The following is a 19899-nucleotide window of genomic DNA, read 5'->3' on the forward strand; positions in this document are numbered from 1 at the left end:
GCTCCACATATATACTTCAGATCAGTACAGAAAAAAGGTCCTTGCAATCTCGGTACCACTACCTCATAGGTATCACGAATCAGCCGCCGGTTGTACCGTCCACTGCTTGCATTGGTAAGAACTTTATAAGAGCTTGGTAAGACGCTTCCACTTGCTGTCAAAAGTGACACCACTACAACCACGTAGTCATTTGATAGGGATAATATTTTTATATTGTCTTTTGTTGTCTTCTAACAATGACAGGTTGTTCGTATCCACCAACTTATGATGGTATAGGTGCTGATGAGTACATGGAATGGGAAATTGCCATCGACAACATATTTGCTACTCGCTTTATGTGTCCAAGGAGGAAGGTAAAAAATGCAGCTAGTGTTTTGTGACATTCTGCTTTATCTTGGTGGGAGTCTTTAGATCTTTCTGATAAATCTCAAACTTGGAATGATATGAAACTTCTTATGCGAGAAACCTTTGTTAATCCACCTCCAGTTTTGATTTCATATGATGAGGTGCACCATTTGGAGGAAGAATATGTTGTTATTCCTCTTACTATGACTAACCTTCTGCAGGATAATATCCATAAGCGAGAGGATGACATGGAAGAAAATGAGGAGCTCACAACCTCATATGCAAATTCAGAACCATCACTTCACAATGCACCTATTACTCCTGCTGAGAACATAGGTAATGCCCATGGTGCTACACTCACGGAAGGTGAAAATTGTCTTAATGTACTAAATTTTTCCACAAACCATGCTATCATAGAGCAATTGTTAGTGGAACCCTCTCTTGATTTATCTTTGTCCCGTGATAATTTGCTTGATGTTCCGTGTGATAAAGATGAATTAGTTGATGATGCTTCCATTTTCCATGTTTTGGAACCAATTACTTATGCTGAGCATAAACGTTTGCTTCCCATTGCTACCGAAAAAAAGAAAAGAAATTATTGTATTCTTCAAATACTTTGGGTTATATTGAGTTTTATACTTTATATGCTCTTAGTAGTTTAGAAGAGAAACTTAAATGTGTTGAATTGCCATAGTTGTCTACTTGTACATATCATTTTATTGGAAAATATAATTGTAAAGGAGAGTATATGGTGCATCGTGTCTATATTTGTTCAACTCTAAAATCTCCTAATATTGTGCAAAAGTATGATCAACCAAAGGATCCCAATTGCTATAATCTTGTCATGTCAAATTTCCCTAGTTTTGTTATAAAGAAACATGTTAAATTTCAAGAAGGGGAGCAATGTTGGCTACTACCAACAACGTTTCCTTCAGCTAATCCCAAACCGAGGACGGTTTGTTGTCAAGAAGGGGAGGATGATGCGGACATGGCACCTTCGGATACGAACAATGATTATAAGGTGCGCTCGTTCCTACATTTGTATAGTGGCTTTGGTTATAATTCACTTGGTTCCACATGTACATGTCACTATTTGATTATAGGTTCAAATGTGTTTCATAATGGAAGTTCATCAAAGTTGAACTTTTGGTTCGTCGGCAGCCCGACAGTGTCTCATTGGAAAGGCCATAACTCATCCATCCGGAGTGCGATCGAGGTCAATGAGCATTTGATGGAAAGCTTTTTTGATAATCTTTCAAATAGATCTGGTCCCATCTCAATATCACATTGGCAAGGCCTCCAAATCACCAATATATTCGGTCGCTATTTCTGGCGGGAGCTACACTGTCGTCATGGGCTTGTTAGACATCCTTAGGACCCAGGCCCAAGTTGGAGCATGCCCCAAGAAGATGGAGAACACCTAAGAGATAGCCTTGGACGTCCTCCTCCTTGGCCACCACCTTAGGAGGCCAACAAGGACGTCCAACCCAAGGCAGAGGCCCAGTCCAATCCGAGTTTGAGTTTGCCTCGGCCGTCAGGACCAGCCTGCAATAAAACGGACGCCCAGGACGCATCCGAACTCCGTTTTCGATGATCCATATATGGATGGAAAGCTAATTTGATAAGGAAGCCAATCCAAGTGGTTTCACGTGAAAACCTCTTTGGAATCAATAAGAATAGTCGAAACAAGTCAGCATCCATAATCTGCCAGGGTGCTGCGACACCTACTTTTGGTCCGTTGGACCGTGTATCGTGTTTGGGCCCATTAGGGGGCGCGTCCAGGGTAGGCGACGACCCTAAGACCTTTATAATCATACGCCGCCTCCGTCATTAGGTTTTAGGGTTTTGTTTTAGATCAATCTGTCATTGAATAGTCGCCGTTATCGGTTTGCAAGACCCCAACTTCGAGTGCTTAATCATTCATCTACAATTGTCACTTTAATTGAGTTGCTTTTTATCTTGTTCTTGCTTGTGTTCTTTGATTCACAGCAGGGATTAGCCTTCTTGGCGAGGTCAACCGGATTGTGACACGGTTGATAACCAGAGGAGACGTGGTGCTAAGGTTGCAGGGTTTGGGTCTTTGTGATCTAAAGCTGGATCGGTGTGTCACTCTCCGAACAAATCGTTGTTTATCTTGAACCTGACGGAAGATCGGGATCCCCATCTACATTACGGAGGCACATCGAAGGTGCGATCGAGGTAAACTGGACGTAGATCCCATTTGGTGGCTGTAATAGAGCTACCCCCCCTAATCACCTGCCAAGGCTAGGGTCAGGGGACTTGCCCGCTGCCATTTTCGATCGAATATTGCAACAACGAGATAGGTAAGACACTAATTTTTTCGGAGATCGAGTACAAAGACTGGGAGAGGAGGCCAATGGGTGCACATAGTTGTTAGGAAGGGACAACAAAGTCCTCGATTAACTGTTTGCTTAGTCCACTTGATTGAACTGCTGGTATAGTATGGTTAATAGAGTCAAAATTTCATACTTGCTAGAAATCAACTACATGGTATAGTGGAAAAGGATGAGTTTCTGAATCTACAGGTTGTGAGTTTGATTCCTCTCTATACACTTTTTTCTTCTACTCTATTTCCACCTATTTGTCTTTCATGTGCACAACCTCTTCACTATTCCATTTCCTCCAATTTTATCCTTCATGTGCACAACCTACATAGGCCAGACTTGAATTCTGAGGAGCGTGTGAATCGCGGTCATCGTAGTGAGGTGCGCCGCCGAGAGCCCGTCGTGCATGGGCGGCGTGAGCCTCATGGGTGAAGCCCTCCCCCAAAGCGTGGGTGGCACGACCCATGTTGGTGAAGCCCCACCCCCAGACCTCCTGCTCCGTGAGTGTGCCCTAGGGTAGTCATGGTGACCGCCGGGAAGTCGCACACGGGTAGGGGGAGTTGCGCGTGGGGGAAATGACGGCGGAAGCGGGGAGAAGGCAAGCGCGTGGGGAAGAAATGAACGAAAATTGTCCTTTGGGGGCTTGGCCTAAGGCAGCCCCAAAATGGGTGCTGGAGGGAGGATTTGGGTGCTCGAGTAGAGGCCCTACTGAAGCTGTGTTTTTGGCTTGGGCACCCATATTTAGCTATGGAGGCTCAAGTAGGGACCCTACTGTAGTTGCTTTGAGGGAGATGTAGAATGATGGGCCAGACTGTCGGACTCTAATGAGTGGGTGTGGAAGTGAGCTTGTATCGAGTGACGACTCGAAGGTGAGCGAGTGGTTGGGTCGTTCTGAGAGGGGGCGCGAACAGTTCTGATGGGGGGGGTGCGAAAGCGAGCCTGTAGCATGAGCCGCTAGCGAGTAACGACCAAGAGGTGAGCAAGTAGTTCGCCGTTGGGAACAAGGGTTGGGCTGGGTTAGATGAAAATTATTAGGTGGATAGAAATTTGATCTTTTTAATATTACAACAAATATATCAGTGCATTGCAACGAATTTATGGAAAACAATGACGATAATAGTACATATCTATTTATATTTTATTATTTTTATATAAAATTTAAAAGCTATATTTATCTATGATCACCATGATATCCATAATATAAGTAAATGTTACCAATATTATATACCAAATTAAAACACAATCTTAGTATATTTTTTCTTCTGTAAAGACAAAAATATTTATTCATCATAGATATATACCATAACAAAAAAAATCTAAAAAAAGAATAGCGTAGGAGGAAAATATTTTGAAAAGAAAAAGAAAGGAAAAAAAGACACAAACGGAGGGTAACAAGGACAATCAAAATTGAAACTAAAACACAAAAGAAACATTTAAAATAATACAGAAAGAAACGTATAAATGCATATTTAAACTCTTCTTATTTTTTCTATTTGGCTTAAGACTCCTGTTCAAGTTATTTTGGATGAGATAAAATTTATTTAGCAGTTTATGAGTCCGAATCACATATATAACCTAATATATTTTAGAATCGGACTCTGTATCGCACTAGACGAGCTATTCTAACATATATGGACACAAGTTATATATAAATCGGGATAGAAAAATCTTGCCATTGTCTGGTAGTTAGGGGGAGGTAGCCGAAAGAAATGGATGGACGAAAAAAATAGCCAGAAATTTTGCCCCTTTATTATTAGGTATAGGTATAGACTATCAAACGTGCCTGTGCGTTGCACCGGGACCCAATATGTATTGGAACCGCACTCTGGATTATCGCTAGATGCAAGTTATTCTAACTCGTATTAGCGTAGGTAATGAACCTAGGTTACATACGAGATACGTAACACGTGAACCAGTACGTACTAGAATCAGACTCCGTATTTATCATCACAGGAGTTGCGATAACATATGTATATGAGTCATGATTACGGGTCACGTACCAGACAAAGGACGTGAGACTGTGAGTGCAGTCTGGAAAGTGAAAAAAGCGGGATGGAAGAGACTGTCCACTATCAAGGTATCAGAGGGAGGTGGTCGAAAAAATAGATGAAGAGAAAATTTACCTCTTTAATATTAGAGATAGATAGAAATATATATGGATAAAGATATAAATTATTTTTATCTTGAAATATACTTTCGTATTCTAACGGGTGTCATAAATATTGACGTTCTTTCCTATAAATTTGATAAGAACTTAAAATGATTTGACTTAAGATAAACCTAAAATATCACTTATCTTATGACGGAGAAAGTAGGAAGTAAAATGAACCATTTGTAACCTAAGAATTTAACCAAAACTATAAGGAAATTTTACAGGAAAAAATATGCAAAGATGGAAAAAAACAATTCTCGCTCGAATTGGCCCTGTTCGCATGAACTTATCTGTAACAGAATCGACCAATTTATAAGTGCACAAGTACAAAAGAAATCACCGGAGTGATCAAACCATCATACTTGAACCCATATAAACCCGGCAGTTAACTGAAACCACGAAGGATTTCAAACCAACTTGCATACAACCAAGATCGTGCTCGATTCAACATAACAAGCCACATGTTACATCTATTTCACAAGTAGTTCATAAATATCTCGTACATCGGAGTTCACATAGTTATTACAACATGAGTTCACAAATAGCGGAAGCAAGGTAGTTGAAAACCATCACACATACTTAGTTCAAATACAAACCAGTTCCATAGTCATATCCAGCAAAAGCATCATGATAAGATAACATAGAAGATCATGCCTCTGATCTAGTCTTCATCACCAGCAGGGTGGAGATAATACTTGCAGTAGCCATTATAAAGCACGTCATCTGCAACAAGAGGGAATAAACCCTGAGTACGAGAATGTACTTAGCTAGACTTACCCGTCGTAAACCAAAAATAAATGACACCAAGGAGTATGTAAGGCTTTATCGGTGGATCTCGCTTGACAACCATTTTGCATAAAAGCTTTAATGATACAAGAGCATAATTTAAATTATTAGTTAAGCAGCAAGTTACCGATATTAACCTGTCATCTAGATTAGCACATGTACTAGAGCAAGCACTTGATTAGAATCCAAACATTAGTAACCATATCCGGTATAATGTTGTAACATCATCATCATTATTATAACCATCAAGTTCAATTAAGTGTCTCTACGTTACCGCTGCTCAGTCAAGTTCTCACTATCCGAAAGAGATGGCTACTCGGATCGATTCCTACCCAGCTGGAGAATTATTCCTAATACACACCCAAGCAACCTAATCAGTGGTCGCCTCAGGTCACCTTTGGTATAACTCAGGAACAAATTCACGGGTCCGAGCAGCGCCGCACTCTCAGGGAATCCACTCTGCCAGGACATTAATCAGCCCTTTGGACTTACACCAATGGCTCCACGCACATCCTTACTACCGCTAGAGTGCGCACTTTCACTTCCTAGCTTCTGGCCTGAGTTGAGCTATTCAGCTTCACGGTCGGAATGAGTTATCTGGCCAACTAAGTGATACGCATGCGTTCAACATGACATGAGGACGTACAACGAATCGGTCCTTAACCGACATAGACGGGGATAGATCCACACCTAAGACCTCCATGTCTTGTTACTTCTCTATCGATATCCCGCCTAGTCTCCATTCATTATTAACACATGGCTATTTCCATGATAGCAAATATAGCCAACCATGACCAGACGTCATCCTATCTTGCATGTGATAGAAAATCACCTGACTTTACTTGCCTAAGCATGACTAAGCATTGATTCGTTCTCAGACCTAAATAGGATTTAGGGTACATTTACTAGATAAGGAATAGATAGATATGCAACAAGTGTTTGCATCCAACCCCTATCACTTAATGCATCAAACATATAAAGATACTCAAATTAACATTTTTAAAATATAGGAGACTTAGAATGCTTTGGGGCTTGCCTTTCAGAAAAGAGGAAGGTTGGTGATCGGGACACTCAAGAACTTCTTCGTTGACTCCTCCTTCTAGGGCCTGCACCCCCTGCTCCTGAACTTGCTACTGCTACTCCAGAAGTCCTTGCTCGAATTCCAGAAGAGTGACTCCCTCTAGAACACCTATTGCATGCATATGCACAACATAAGAGTCATGAATGCAAAAGAGATGTAAGGTGATGATCAAATGTATAGCCATGTATAGAGGGATACATGAATGACATGATGATACAAGATTAACATTTATTTTACTGAGTAGGTGTAAATCTCTTCTTGAAAACAAGAACTACACACTCACCAAGCTTTAACAACCTAAGATAAAGTTATTCATCTTCAGTAAGAGGTCTAGCACCTACAACTAACAATTTATCTTAATTAGCCTAAGTATCAAATCGTCACATCAATTCATCTAAAGCAATCAAGTCATTCACTGCATTCACAGATTTAGGACTGTAGACAACTGCTAGTTTAACTCATAACTAGAGTTGTACTAACCCAAAATACATGCAACATGACAATATGAAAATCTTATGAAATTATCTACAATTCATATTTAATTATCTCAGCATGATTCCTAAGTTAACAAGACCAAACAGACACATTTATCAAACCTGGTCCAGAAATTCCAGAGAACTACAAGATCTGAAGACCAACTTTGAACAGTCATAACTCACAAACCATTTGGCCAAATACCATGAAAATTTAACACAAGCTATATAAGTGAGTTATCTACAACTTTGTTATATACAATATTCATAGCAAACATCGTCTTCACAAGGTAATTTGCTTAACTCTATAATCTATCTAGAAAGTCACTAAGTGAATTTTAGGGAAAATAATATTTCACTACATACAAGAATGGTACTTAGAGCACCACCAATGTTACCAACAGTTAACATACCTCAAATGAGCACTACAAAACATAGTGGTGATTCCTAAATAAATTCTTTTCATGCCTTTATTAATTTATTTAGATAATTAGGTGAAATAATAAACATATAGCAAAAGTGTATAGTAAATTCTACAAAAATTACAGTAGCTTATACATGTCCCCATAGGCTACTGTATAAATTTCATAGCATTTTAACAAGAAAAACATCCTACACAAAAATAACAAGCCAGTAGAGCTTAAAATAGCATAAATAGGAAATCCAATTGAAAAGTGTCCAACAACATAATTCATATTTTTCTTAGCTTCATCATAGCACAATAACACTGTGCACTAAATCTTATGGTCATTGAATACATATTTTTACCATGAAAAATGGCACAAGAATCTAGCATTTATTTAAGATAAATAGCAAACTCCTATTTCCAGTAAGATCACTGTGCAACCAATATTTTTCCCAGGTAGTACATGACAATACAATACCAACAAAATTGGAATCACACTTTTATCACTTTCCTAGCTCAAGTTATAGATTTTACAAGATTGAAACCATTTAAAAGCATTTATCTAGCTCTATCTTATTCTCCTAGAAAAATACCAGAACTAATTTATTTTATATTTTTATCAAATACTACACTTCATAAGGAATCCAATAAAATTTGGTTCACTCAATTTGGACACTCCTAGCTCTAGATATCATTTTCCAAAGTTAGCATAAAATTTAGGAAAAAAATAAACAAAACCTAACACTGCAGACACTGACATGTGGGACCCAGCAGCCAGCGGTCCCCACTGGTCAGTCACACAGAGACAGGGGAGGTGGTTTGATCGACGCTAGCTCGCCAATGGAGAACTTTCTGGCGAAACTGATCCCACCATCATGTTCCTCAGTCTCTCCCGTATCTATAGAGGTAGGTGGTTGGCACGGAGGCGCACCGGAGATGCCTCATCGCCGGCCATGGTGGCACAGCGGCGCTGCGTGGAGGTGCGCCAGTTGTCTCCGGCCATGGTAGGTCCAGGCGAGAGTGGCTATGGACTCACGGTGCTTAGGCGAGGCTATCAAGGCTACTCTAAGGTTAGTGGGTGCGCTAGGGAAGCCAGGCTGTGGGCATGTCCACGCGGTGGTAGAACTCACTCCATCGAGGCTCACGCGCCAGCGAGGTCAGAGGGGTAGAGGTTCAGCGAGTTAGGGTTAGAGCATCTATGAGACACAGGGAAGACAAGGTGAAGGAAAGGAAGGGCGGAGACACGGCGGTCAGCTCGGGCCATAGCGAGCTCGAAGTCCGACGAGGTTCTAGTCTTGGCGACGATGGCGGAAATGGCCAATAGGCCCTCACCTTGGCTTGAACAGGGCTACAAATGGGTCAAGGAAGTAGAGTAGAGCAGGGCACGTCTACCTACGTGAGCAATTGATCAATGGCTGGTCGGCGGAGGAGCTATGCGGCGACGATGCTCTTCTCGGCGGCAATGGCGTTGGCGCAGCGCGTTGCTTTGCGTGGCTCGGATGAGGCGAAGCGAAGTGAACGGGGTCAGCAAGGTGAAGCATCAAGCATGGGGCATTGAGGTGTCCACGACGGCCTAGGGTGTTACAGCCCTACTCCCTTATAAAAATCTTGTCCTAAGATTTGAAAAGCGTACCATTTTGAATAAAAGGTAGGGTAGACATCCTTCAAATAATCTTCCTGTTCCCACGTTGCATCGCTCTCACTACCCTGATTACTCTACATGACCTTGTAAAACTTGACCACCCGACTCTGGGTTACTCTCTCTTTAGTATCAATAATCTATACCAGCCTTTCTTCATAGGATAGATCTGATTTCAACATGATATTTCTAAGTGAAACTCTTTCTTCTAGAACGCGGAGACATTTCATTAATTGAGATACATGAAAAACATTGAAGATAGCTCTCATCTCATAAGGTAACTCTATCTTGTAGGCTACTCTCCCACTCTTCTCTATGATCGGATATGGACCTACATATCTAGGTGCAAGCTTCCTCTTTACTTTGAACCATTGCACACCTTTCATCAGTGATACTTTTAGATAAACGTAATCACCAACTTCAAACTCAATGGGCTTCCTTCTTTTATTCGCATAGCTTTTCTACCTAGCTTGAGCAGCTTCCATATGTTTCTAGATAGTATAGATTTGTTGTTTAGCTTCCTCGATGAAATCAATATAGCAGTATCTCCTTTCTCCAGATTCAACCTAGTTCAAAGGAGTTCTACATTTGTGGCCATACAACACTTCGAATGGAGCCATCTTGATACTTTCCTGATAGCTATTATTATAGGAAAATTCAGCCAAGGGTAACCACTTCTCCCATGAACCCTTGGAAGATATTACACAAGCTCTTAACATGTCTTTCAGTATTTGATTCACCCGCTCCGTCTATCCGAAGGTCTATGGATGATAAGCAGAACTTCTAACTAAGTTGGTGCCTAACATCCTGTGCAAATGTTCCAAAAAATGAGCAGTGAACTAAGGTCCTCTATCAGATACAATGGTTCTAGGAACACCATGGAGACGTACTATCTGATTAAAATATAACCCATCATAGTCACTTGATCGATAGTCAGTTCTAACTGGTATGAAATGGGCAGACTTAGTAAATAATCCATTATTACCTATATAAAATTAAAATTCTTTTGGGTAGGGGGAAGTCCAACAATGAAATCCATACTAATTTCTTCCCATTTTCACCCTAGAACAGACAATGGTTGAAGAAGTCCAGAAGGTTCAAGTGAATTGCTTTGACTTTACAACAATTGTCACACCTTGCAACATAAGCTGCTATTTCTTTCTTCATCTTGGTCCACCAAAAGTGAGGTTTCAAGTCTTGATACATTTTGCTACTTCCTAGGTGAATAGATAACTTGGAGGAGTGAGCTTCATCTAAGATTTGGTTTCTAAGCTCTTTATCCTTTGGCACTACAAGTCTATCCTTAAACCATAGGACACCCTTTTCATCTACTTGGAAGTGTTTTGTTTCTTGCTCCTTCATCTTACTTTTTATGTGGAACGCACCCATATCGGACTTCTGAAGCTCGATGATTTTACTTTCAAGCGAGCAACTAAGAGTAATAATATACAACACAGCATGATGTAACAGATGTGCCAAATGATAATCTCCTTCCAAGAGAGAGTTACAATGAGACTTTCTACTCAAAGCATCGGCAACCACATTTGCTTTGCCAGAATGATAATGTACTTCTAAGTTATAATCTTTGATCAACTCTAGCCACCTTCTCTGCCTCATATTTAATTCTGGTTGAGCGAAGATATATTTGAGACTTTTATGATAGGTATAGATATAAAACACGTTACCGAGCAGGTAATGCCTCCAAATCTTCAAAGCATGAACAACTACAGCTAACTCTAGATCATGAGTTAGATAATTGACTTCGTGCTTCCATAGCTGACGCGATGCATAAGCAATAACCCGACCTTCCTGCATAAGAACACATCCTAAACCAATACCTGATGCATCACAAAACACATCAAAAGGTTTCTCGATGTCAGGTTGTGCCAAAACAGGAGCTGAAGTCAATAAAGTCCACAAAGTGTGAAAAGCAGTTTCACACTCCGTAGTCCAAACAAACTTCACATCTTTCTGAAGCAACCTGATCATGGGCTTGGCTATTTTAGAGAAATCTAGGATAAAGCGACGATAATAGCCAGCCAAACCAAGACAACTCCTAACCTCATGCATTGAAGTTGGTGCTTTCCAATCTAAGACTTCTTGCACCTTAGTTGGATCCACCGAAATCCCTTCATCGAACAACACATGACCCAAGAAAGGTACTTTCTTTAACCAAAACTCACATTTACTAAACTTGGCATAAAGCTTATGCTCTCGTAGTCTAGATAAAACAATTCTCAGATGCTCGGCATGCTCTTCAGCATTCACGGAAAAGATCAAAATGTCATCAATGAAGACAACCACAAATTTGTCTAGTTCTGACATGAATACTAAATTCATCAGATATACGAAGTATGCAGGAGCATTGGTCAAACCAAAAGACAACAAGATACTCATACAACCCATATCTAGTGGAAAAAGCGGTCTTAGGTATATCGTTTAGTCTAATTTTTATCTGATGATAGCCAGATCTCAAATCAATTTTAGAGAATACCTTTACCTTAAACAACTGATCAAATAAAATATCAATGCAAGGCAATGGGTACTTGTTCTTGATTGTCATGGCATTGAGTGGATGATAATCCACACACATGCGCAATGACTTGTCCTTCTTCTTCACAGATATAGCGGGACAACTCCAAGGAGATGCACTCGATGGGATAAGACCCTTTTCTAATAGATCTTGTAGCTAAACTTTTAGCTCCGCTAACTCATTGGGTGGCATCCTATAAGGCCTTCTAGAAATAGGTGCAGTATCTGGCAATAACTCGATCTTGAATTCAATATCTCAATCCAGTGGTAAACCAGGTAGATCATCAGGAAATACATCTAGAATTCACAAACTATCAGAATGTCATCAATTCTTGGGGTCTGGATAGCATTGGTGGTGTGGTGGAGGTCTAGATTTTTGGGATGTGGCACTAGGAAAGCCTCATTGCTGATAGGATCCCTCAACATAATGACCTTAGTGGAAGTATTGATGAGCACTCCATGACCGCTCATCCACTTCATCCCCAAGATTACATCTATACCTAATCCTGGCAAAACTACCAGATCAGACGTATACACTCGTCCCTCTATTTTGATACTCACATCCTGCACTACCTGATTGGTAGAAATATTACTTCCAGCTGCATTAATGCAATAACTACCCGTGGATAGTGTAATTACCTCATGATTGTACTTTGATGCAAATACTGGACTCACGAATGAATGCGAAGCACCGAAATCAAATAGTACAACTGTAGGATGTTGATTCACAAGAAACTTACCCGCAGTGACCACCTCGCTTGAGGGTATCTCTATCATGTTCGTGTAGTTAACATGTCCTTGACGAGCACCAGAATTCTTCTGCTTCTAATTATTGTTCTGAGGATAAGGACAACTCTTGGACCAATGACCCATCTTGCCATAATTCTAGCAGGGCCTATAACTTGGCAGAATAAAAGAATTCCCTAGTCCTATGGTGCCTTTTGGAAGAGGAATAGTAAAGGCCTTACGGAACCCAATCTTGGCCTGATTCTTCTTTTGGGGCGGACGATACCATGTGGCTGCAGCAGGTGGGCGAAACTGACTCTTTACAGCCACTGGAGATTTAGCCTAAGATGCACTTGCCATAAAGGCCCTCTTGCAATTCTTGGAAGCTGCATAGACATTATTGTTGTACTCTTGAGTGAGAGCGTCACTCATGAACTCATTGAGAGTAATACTCTTGTTGTTCCCTAGGGTCTTCATCAGTTTGGGACTGAGCCCTCTCTTGAAGCTAGCAATTTTCTTTGCCTCTGTATCAACAAATTCTGGGGCATACCTTGCCAGATGATTGAATGCATGAGGATATTCAGTAAGATTCTTGGTGCCTTGTACCAGCTTCATGAACTCAGTGTGCTTCATGGCCATTAAGCTAGGAGGAATATAATACCCCTTGAAAGCATCCTAGAACTGGTTCTAAGTGATCTGAGCATTCTCAGGTAAGGTGGACCTATAATGATGCCACCATATACATGTTGGTCCTTGCAACTGATGCAAAGCATACTCCGCCTTCATCTGTTCTGTCAGCCTAAGCAAACAAAACTTGTGCTCAAGCGTGTTTATCCACTCTTTAGCATAGGCGGCTCTTCAGCTTATTTGAAAATTGGCAGCTTGGTGTCTTGGAACTCTTTAAAACCACTATATTGATTTGGCTTTGGCCCCTGATGTTGATTGTGACCCTATGCTTGATGCTGCGCTAGGGTACGCATGGCATCTCAAAAAGCACGTTGACCTTCCATAAGCATGGCCAACAGATCAGTTGGCGTGGGCGGTGGAAGATCCTCCTCGCCACTGCCCCCACCTCTGCCCGAGTACAGATTGTGTGACATCTGTAGAAGTGCAATAGTGAGTAATGATGGACAATGGCAGGAACATTACAAATGAATTGTAGAATTATGATAAACTTAATTTATTGGAGAGAATAATTTCATACAATAAATAGAGGCACAATAATTCATCCCCATAACATCGCCAATATTTTACTCCGCACATTCTCGCGATGCATATGCATACATGCCAAAATTTTGCCAACATTGAAGCTGGACTTTTATTAATGCTCACATCCACATGGAGAAAACATGCAAGTCTCAGAGATTACATCAACGTCACTAACTGAACTTAAGTTACATGTTGTCGGGTTCATAAACCCAGGGTCCCTCGGGGACCGGCTTTCATGCCAAGGCTCAACCCAAGAGTCTAAAAAACAACAGGGCAAAGGGACGGCCTAGCAGCCGACCGGAAGGTCTGGCCCAAGAAGAGCGACACCCGCTCGTCAACTTCTTTGGCCCACCTATCCGACCGGAGCACTCGCTCCAGGCTCCAGCCGCCTTCAAATGGCCTCTCCGATCAGAAGGCCTGCCCTGAGCCTAACTTCCGACTCTGACCCCGTGTCTCTCCGACCGGGGTACGTGAGAACACTACTTCCTACTCCGACCCTACGTCTCCGACCGGTGACCCCGTAGGAAACCTATTTACCGCTCTTCTCCAACTAGCGCGGCTAGGGCCGACTAGGGACATCCGACCGGGGACGCCCGCTTGGAAAGAACTAGGGGCGAACGGAGAAAGCAGTACATAAAGTCAAACCATGATACCGGGACCATACCCTATACGCCTACGGGAGCAGTGCTCCACAACCGCACTGACACAAACAATATTGTAGGCATCGACATTTGTGTCTACAGTATTGTAGGCGCCACCGAGCTCCCATACGGCAAAAAGCCCCCCCCCCCATGCCTCTGGGCATTGATAGTTGGTGCCAGGATTCACCATACCTGGTGCACATGGTAAGGGCTCCTCACATAATAATGGTATTTTGCAGGTACCGACATCCACCCTTCCTGAAGAAGCCAACGCAACCTCCTATGTGCATCTGACATTCTACAGCAACATCAACAGTATTATGGCCGCCTACCATCATCGCTACCATCGTTGGCATGGGCAACAAGGCTTAGAAACATCCGTACTCTCTCCCTCTCACCTATAAAGCCATCCCCTTTATCTATAAAAGGGGATGCGCTCCCTCCAACAAAGGAGGTCGACTTCTTCAAGTTCAGACTCACTAGATCGATAGCTCACAACCCCTCAAGCACACGCTTGGACTTCTAGCTCATAGCGGAGTTCCGGTCACCCTTGGCCCTTCCGGTCGAACCCGACCGGGCCTCTTGAACACCCCTCCTTTCTCCTTCTCGTTTGTAACCCCACTACAGACTTCGAGCACCTGGGCTTAGGAATAAAGTCACCGACCGACCCAAACTAGACATAGGGCACATTGCCTATACCAGTATAAATCATGTGTCATTGAGTGCTAGGCCACCTCCGATCACAACGTACAGCAAAACTACAAATATTTACTAGTTGGTCACTTTCTGTACCGATAGTTGGCGCCATCTGTGGGGAAGATGTTGTACGTTCAACACTTTTTGGTAATCGGATGGCCCATTTTTCTACCACCCCCACCGTGGCGGGCTCGGGCAATACGATTCGCTTCAGCTCGTTGGAGTTCCCCGCACTCTCGCCCGTCGGGATGCGGGTTCCACCCGTCTTCGAGCCATCCTAGGCCTTCTGCTTCGGGAGCCTAGACTTCGTCACCGACCGGCTCGGCGTACTCCACCTCCGTGAGAAGGCTCGTGACCCGGCACCCGTCGGAGGGACGTCCTCCATCGACTCTGGGATGCGCGACTTCGACGGTGCGGCATCCGTGCTTCATTCCGACCAAACTCTCTGCTCAAACCCCACTATAAGTAATACGCGTACTTTTATTCGCCCTTTATTTACTACCTCCCACCGATCACCCGGGGGGACTTCACCACAAACACCGTACCGTTGGTTCCCCTACGGCCTCGCGTCCTCTGCGGATGCTTGCGCTCAGGGGCTCTAAAGGGCACCGACACGATCCCCACTCACGTCCAAATTCATAGGAATGGTAGGCTTTGCTCCTGTCGTTTCCCATGAACTCCTGAACAACGAGGGCGAGAGCGATGGTTCTAGCATCGGTGATGTGGCGCCCCGCCACCATCCGTCCTGGGAATGCGCTATGGTGCACGCTCTAGGACAGTAGCTGGTGGTTGCGGAATCCGCACAAACTCACACCCCTCTAGACCCGTGTGTGGAGGCCCTTGTGTCTGCGCAAGCACACGCTGAGGAATTACAACAACAGCGGCAGAGCCAGCCGCCGCCTATGCCGGCACGGTCGGTGTGGCACGTTGCGCCCCATGCGCATGGCCTGGCGGGTGGCGCTTGGGGTCACGCTCGTTAGGTCTAGCACGACATCATGAATTAGGGGAATGATGTCCCACAATTTGCTCGGGCTAGCCAGAATATCGCTGCTGCAGCAATGCTTCTCCGCGGTGTTCCCAAGCCCGTCGACTCTTAGGAGCGGGTAGTCTACCAGAACCTCCAGGTTCTAGTAGAGGCCGCCGCCGTCCAACAGGTGTAAAGCTCCGCATTGCGACTCTGACCCGTGCCCTCTCTCCCCACTGGGGGGATGGGGATGCGGTAGCCGGATCGATCCGTTCGCTCGCCGTCGCAGTCGTTAGGCTTGGCTCGGGGTGCAGTAGCCATGCCACGGTCTGACCGGGCACCTACTCCACACTGACCGCACTACGACACTTGTAGCATCATCAGCAACCGGCGTCGGGCCCAACATGGCAACAACGTCTGCCATACGGCAGCAGGCGACACGGATCCCGACCGAACCATCGAGGGAAGCGGTGAAATGCGCCCTAGGCGCGGTCGCCGGCCAGACGACCGGAGCCCCAGCCCTGAGGGCCTGGGGCCATGGGCCTTCAGCCGGCGCATCCAGAGAGCGCCATTCCCACAGCGTTTCTGGCCTCCCTCCAACATCACCAAATACACCGAGGAGATAAACCTAGGCATTTGGCTCGAAGACTTCTGGCTCGCCTGTTGAGCCAGAGGAGTGGATGATGACTATTTCATCATCCAATATCTTCCCATTTGCGTGGGGGAATATGTTTGGGCATGGCTCAAATTCCTTCCACACGACAGCATCCATGACTGGGCAGACCTCAAGAGGGTCTTTGTCAGGAATTTCTAGGGGACGTACGTCCGCCTCGGAAACTCCTGGGACCTCAAGAGCTACCAGTAGGAGCCTAGTGAGTCCTTGCTGGATTACATCCATAGGTTTTCCCAATGATGCAACTCCCTCCCTGATGTCATCGACGCAGACGTCATCAGCGCATTCCTCTCTAGGACAAACTACGAGTCCCTGATCCATAAGCTTGGCTGCCTAAAACCCCATACCACCCACGATCTGCTCGACGTCGCCACCAACCATGCCTCTGGCGAGGAGGCGGTTAGAGTGGTCTTCAGAGGAGGCTAGTATAAAGGTAAGTCCGAGCACGTGGATCCAGATGAAGGCCCCTCCACTCAGAGGGGCAAGAAGAACTAGAAGGATCGACACCGGTCAGACGATACCACATTAGTCACCGTGGCTGATCGCACACCCAAGTAGCCCCAACAGGGACTGCCTGTCCACTTCAACAAGGACGGGGACGGTTTCCCTGAACCTGAGGAGTGCATCATGATCTTCGGTGGGTCCGACGCCATTTGGTCCAAATGCCAACATAAGGTACGCTATAGGGAGGCGTGCGCCACCGAAACGACCGTCCTCTCCTTTCTCAGCTGGTCGAAATCCCCCATCACCTTTGATCAGAGGGACCATCCCTCCTACGTCATAAGACCAGGACACTACCCACTCGTCGTTGACCCCATCGTCCGCAAGAAGCGCCTCACCAAGGTGCTGATGGACGGGGGCAGCAGCCTCAACATCCTGTACGTCGACACCCTCGATGCCATGCACATCCCCAGATCGAAGCTCCGCCTAGCGGGCTCCCCCTTCCACGGGGTAATCTCAGGAGCGTAGGCATACCCGCTCGGACAAATCGATCTGCCCATCACATTCGGTAGCCAGGCCAACTTCTGCTCGGAGGTCCTCACCTTCGAAGTGGTAGACTTTTCGGGGTCCTACCACGCCATCTTGGGGCGGCCATGCTACGCAAGATTCATGGCGATCCCCAACTACACCTACCTCAAGCTGAAGATGCTGGGAGCAAACGGCGTCATCCCTTGAGTAGCGCCTTCTCACACGCCTTCGAATGCGACCGCGAGCACTACGAGCTCACCACCGCGATCGTCAACTCATCTGAGCTCCTGCAGCTTGGGGAGTCGTCAACCCCAGTAGTCCCAGACTGCAACAAACCAACCTCCTTGATGGCCTTCCGGCTGCTCGAGGAAACCAAGGCGATGGGTGTCGACCCCATTGACCCAGCCAAGACGGTGCGAATTGGGACCCAGCTCCTAGCCCAATAGGAATGCGAGCTCGTCGACTTCCTACGCGACAATCACGATGTCTTTGCATGGCAGCCTTCTGACATGCTGGGGATACCATGGGAAGTCACCGAGCACGCACTATGCCTTATCTTGGGCTTAAGGCCCACCAAGCAACGCCTACGTCGTTTCAACGACGAGAGGTGCAGGGCCATAGGCGAAGAGATCGCCAAGCTCCTGGCAGCCAGATTCATCAGGGAGGTTTTCCACTCCGACTGGCTCGCCAATCCTATCCTCGTCAAAAAGAAGATCGAGAACTGGAGAATGTGCGTCGATTACACCAGACTTAATAAAGCGTGTCCGAAGGCTCACTTTCCTTTACCACGCATAGACCAGATAATTGACTCCACCTCGGGTTGCGAGATCCTCTCCTTTCTAGATGCCTACTCAGGCTATCACCAGATCGCAATGAAAGATTCTGACCAGCTTGCGAACTCATTTATCACCCCGTATGGTTCATACTGCTATGTGACCATGTCTTTCGGTCTAAAGAACGCTGGCGCCACCTACCAAAGGTGCATGTAGCAATGCTTCGCCAACCAAATCGACCCACCTAAATGGCCTGATCAGGCTGAACAACCGAAACCAACAATCGCCATCTATGTTGATGACATAGTGGTCAAAACGGCTCGAGCTTGCGACCTGATCGCAAACTTGGCCGCAACGTTCGCGAACCTCCGAAGGTTCAACATCAAGCTAAACCCCAAAAAATGTGTTTTTGGGGTTCCAAGGGGAAAGCTGCTTGGATACATCGTATCCGAGCGCGCCATCGAGGCCAACCCCGAAAAGATCATAGCCATCTCCAACATGGGCCCCATACGCAATGTAAAAGGCGTACAAAGGCTCACCGGCTGCTTGGCAGCCCTTAGTCGCTTCATCTCCTGGCTCGGCGAACGGGGGATGCCACTTTATAAGCTCCTCAAAAAGACGGACGCCTTCGTCTAGACTGAGGAAGCCCAGCATGCTCTCGAAAGCCTCAAAACATCCCTGACGTCAGCCCTGATCCTCGTTGCTCCTAAACAGGGAGAGCCCCTCCTCCTTTATGTCGTGGCAAGTAACCACGTGGTGAGTGTCGCCCTGGTCGTCGAAAGGGAGGAACTAGGACACCAGCTCAAGGTACAATGACCCATATACTTCATCAGAGAAGTACTTACCAACCCCAAGGTCCAGTACCCCCAGGTGCATAAACTCCTATACGCCGTGCTAATGGCCACTAGGAAGCTCCTACACTACTTCACCGACCACAAAGTAATAGTCGTCACTTCATATCCACTCGGAGACATCATCCGCAACCGCAATTAAGTCTTAGGCTCTCGTGGATTTTCTCGCCGAATGGACGGAGGTCCAGCTACTGGCCCTGGACGTCTCCCACAAGTACTGGACAATGTACTTCGATGGGTCCATAATGGCGCCCGGCTTGGGGGCTAGAGTGGTTATGATCTCCCTAGATGGGAGTAGGCCCCGCTATGCCACCCGCCTCCACTTTTTGGCTTCAAACAACACCGTAGAATACGAGGCCCTTATCAGTAGACTATGCATCGCCATCGAGCTCGGTGCTACATGACTCTATGTCCGTGGCGACTCAGAACTAGTCGTTGATTAGGTCATGAAAGAGTCCTCCTGCAAAAGCCCCCTCATGACAGCATACTGCTAAGAGGTGCGTAAGCTCGAGGACAAATTCCAGGGAATCGAACTACATCATGTCCCTCGAAGGGACAACGACGCCGTTGATTTCCTCGCAAAACTAGCCGCCAGGCAGGATCCATCCCTGGGCGGAGTCTTCATCAATAATGTCCAC

The 19899-nt window shown here is 45.2% G+C and overlaps 1 long non-coding RNA gene across 1 annotated transcript; it reads left to right on the plus strand.

Moving 5' to 3' along the window:
- On the plus strand, positions 1-2204 carry LOC136538948 (uncharacterized). Its single transcript, XR_010779490.1, has 3 exons — positions 1-114; positions 244-353; positions 567-2204. It is a non-coding gene; the product is annotated as an uncharacterized lncRNA (long non-coding RNA).
- Positions 2205-19899: the final 17695 nt, after the last annotated feature.

The sequence above is a fragment of the Miscanthus floridulus genome, chromosome 2, assembly GCF_019320115.1.
Source record: "Miscanthus floridulus cultivar M001 chromosome 2, ASM1932011v1, whole genome shotgun sequence".
Lineage (NCBI taxonomy): Eukaryota > Viridiplantae > Streptophyta > Magnoliopsida > Poales > Poaceae > Miscanthus > Miscanthus floridulus.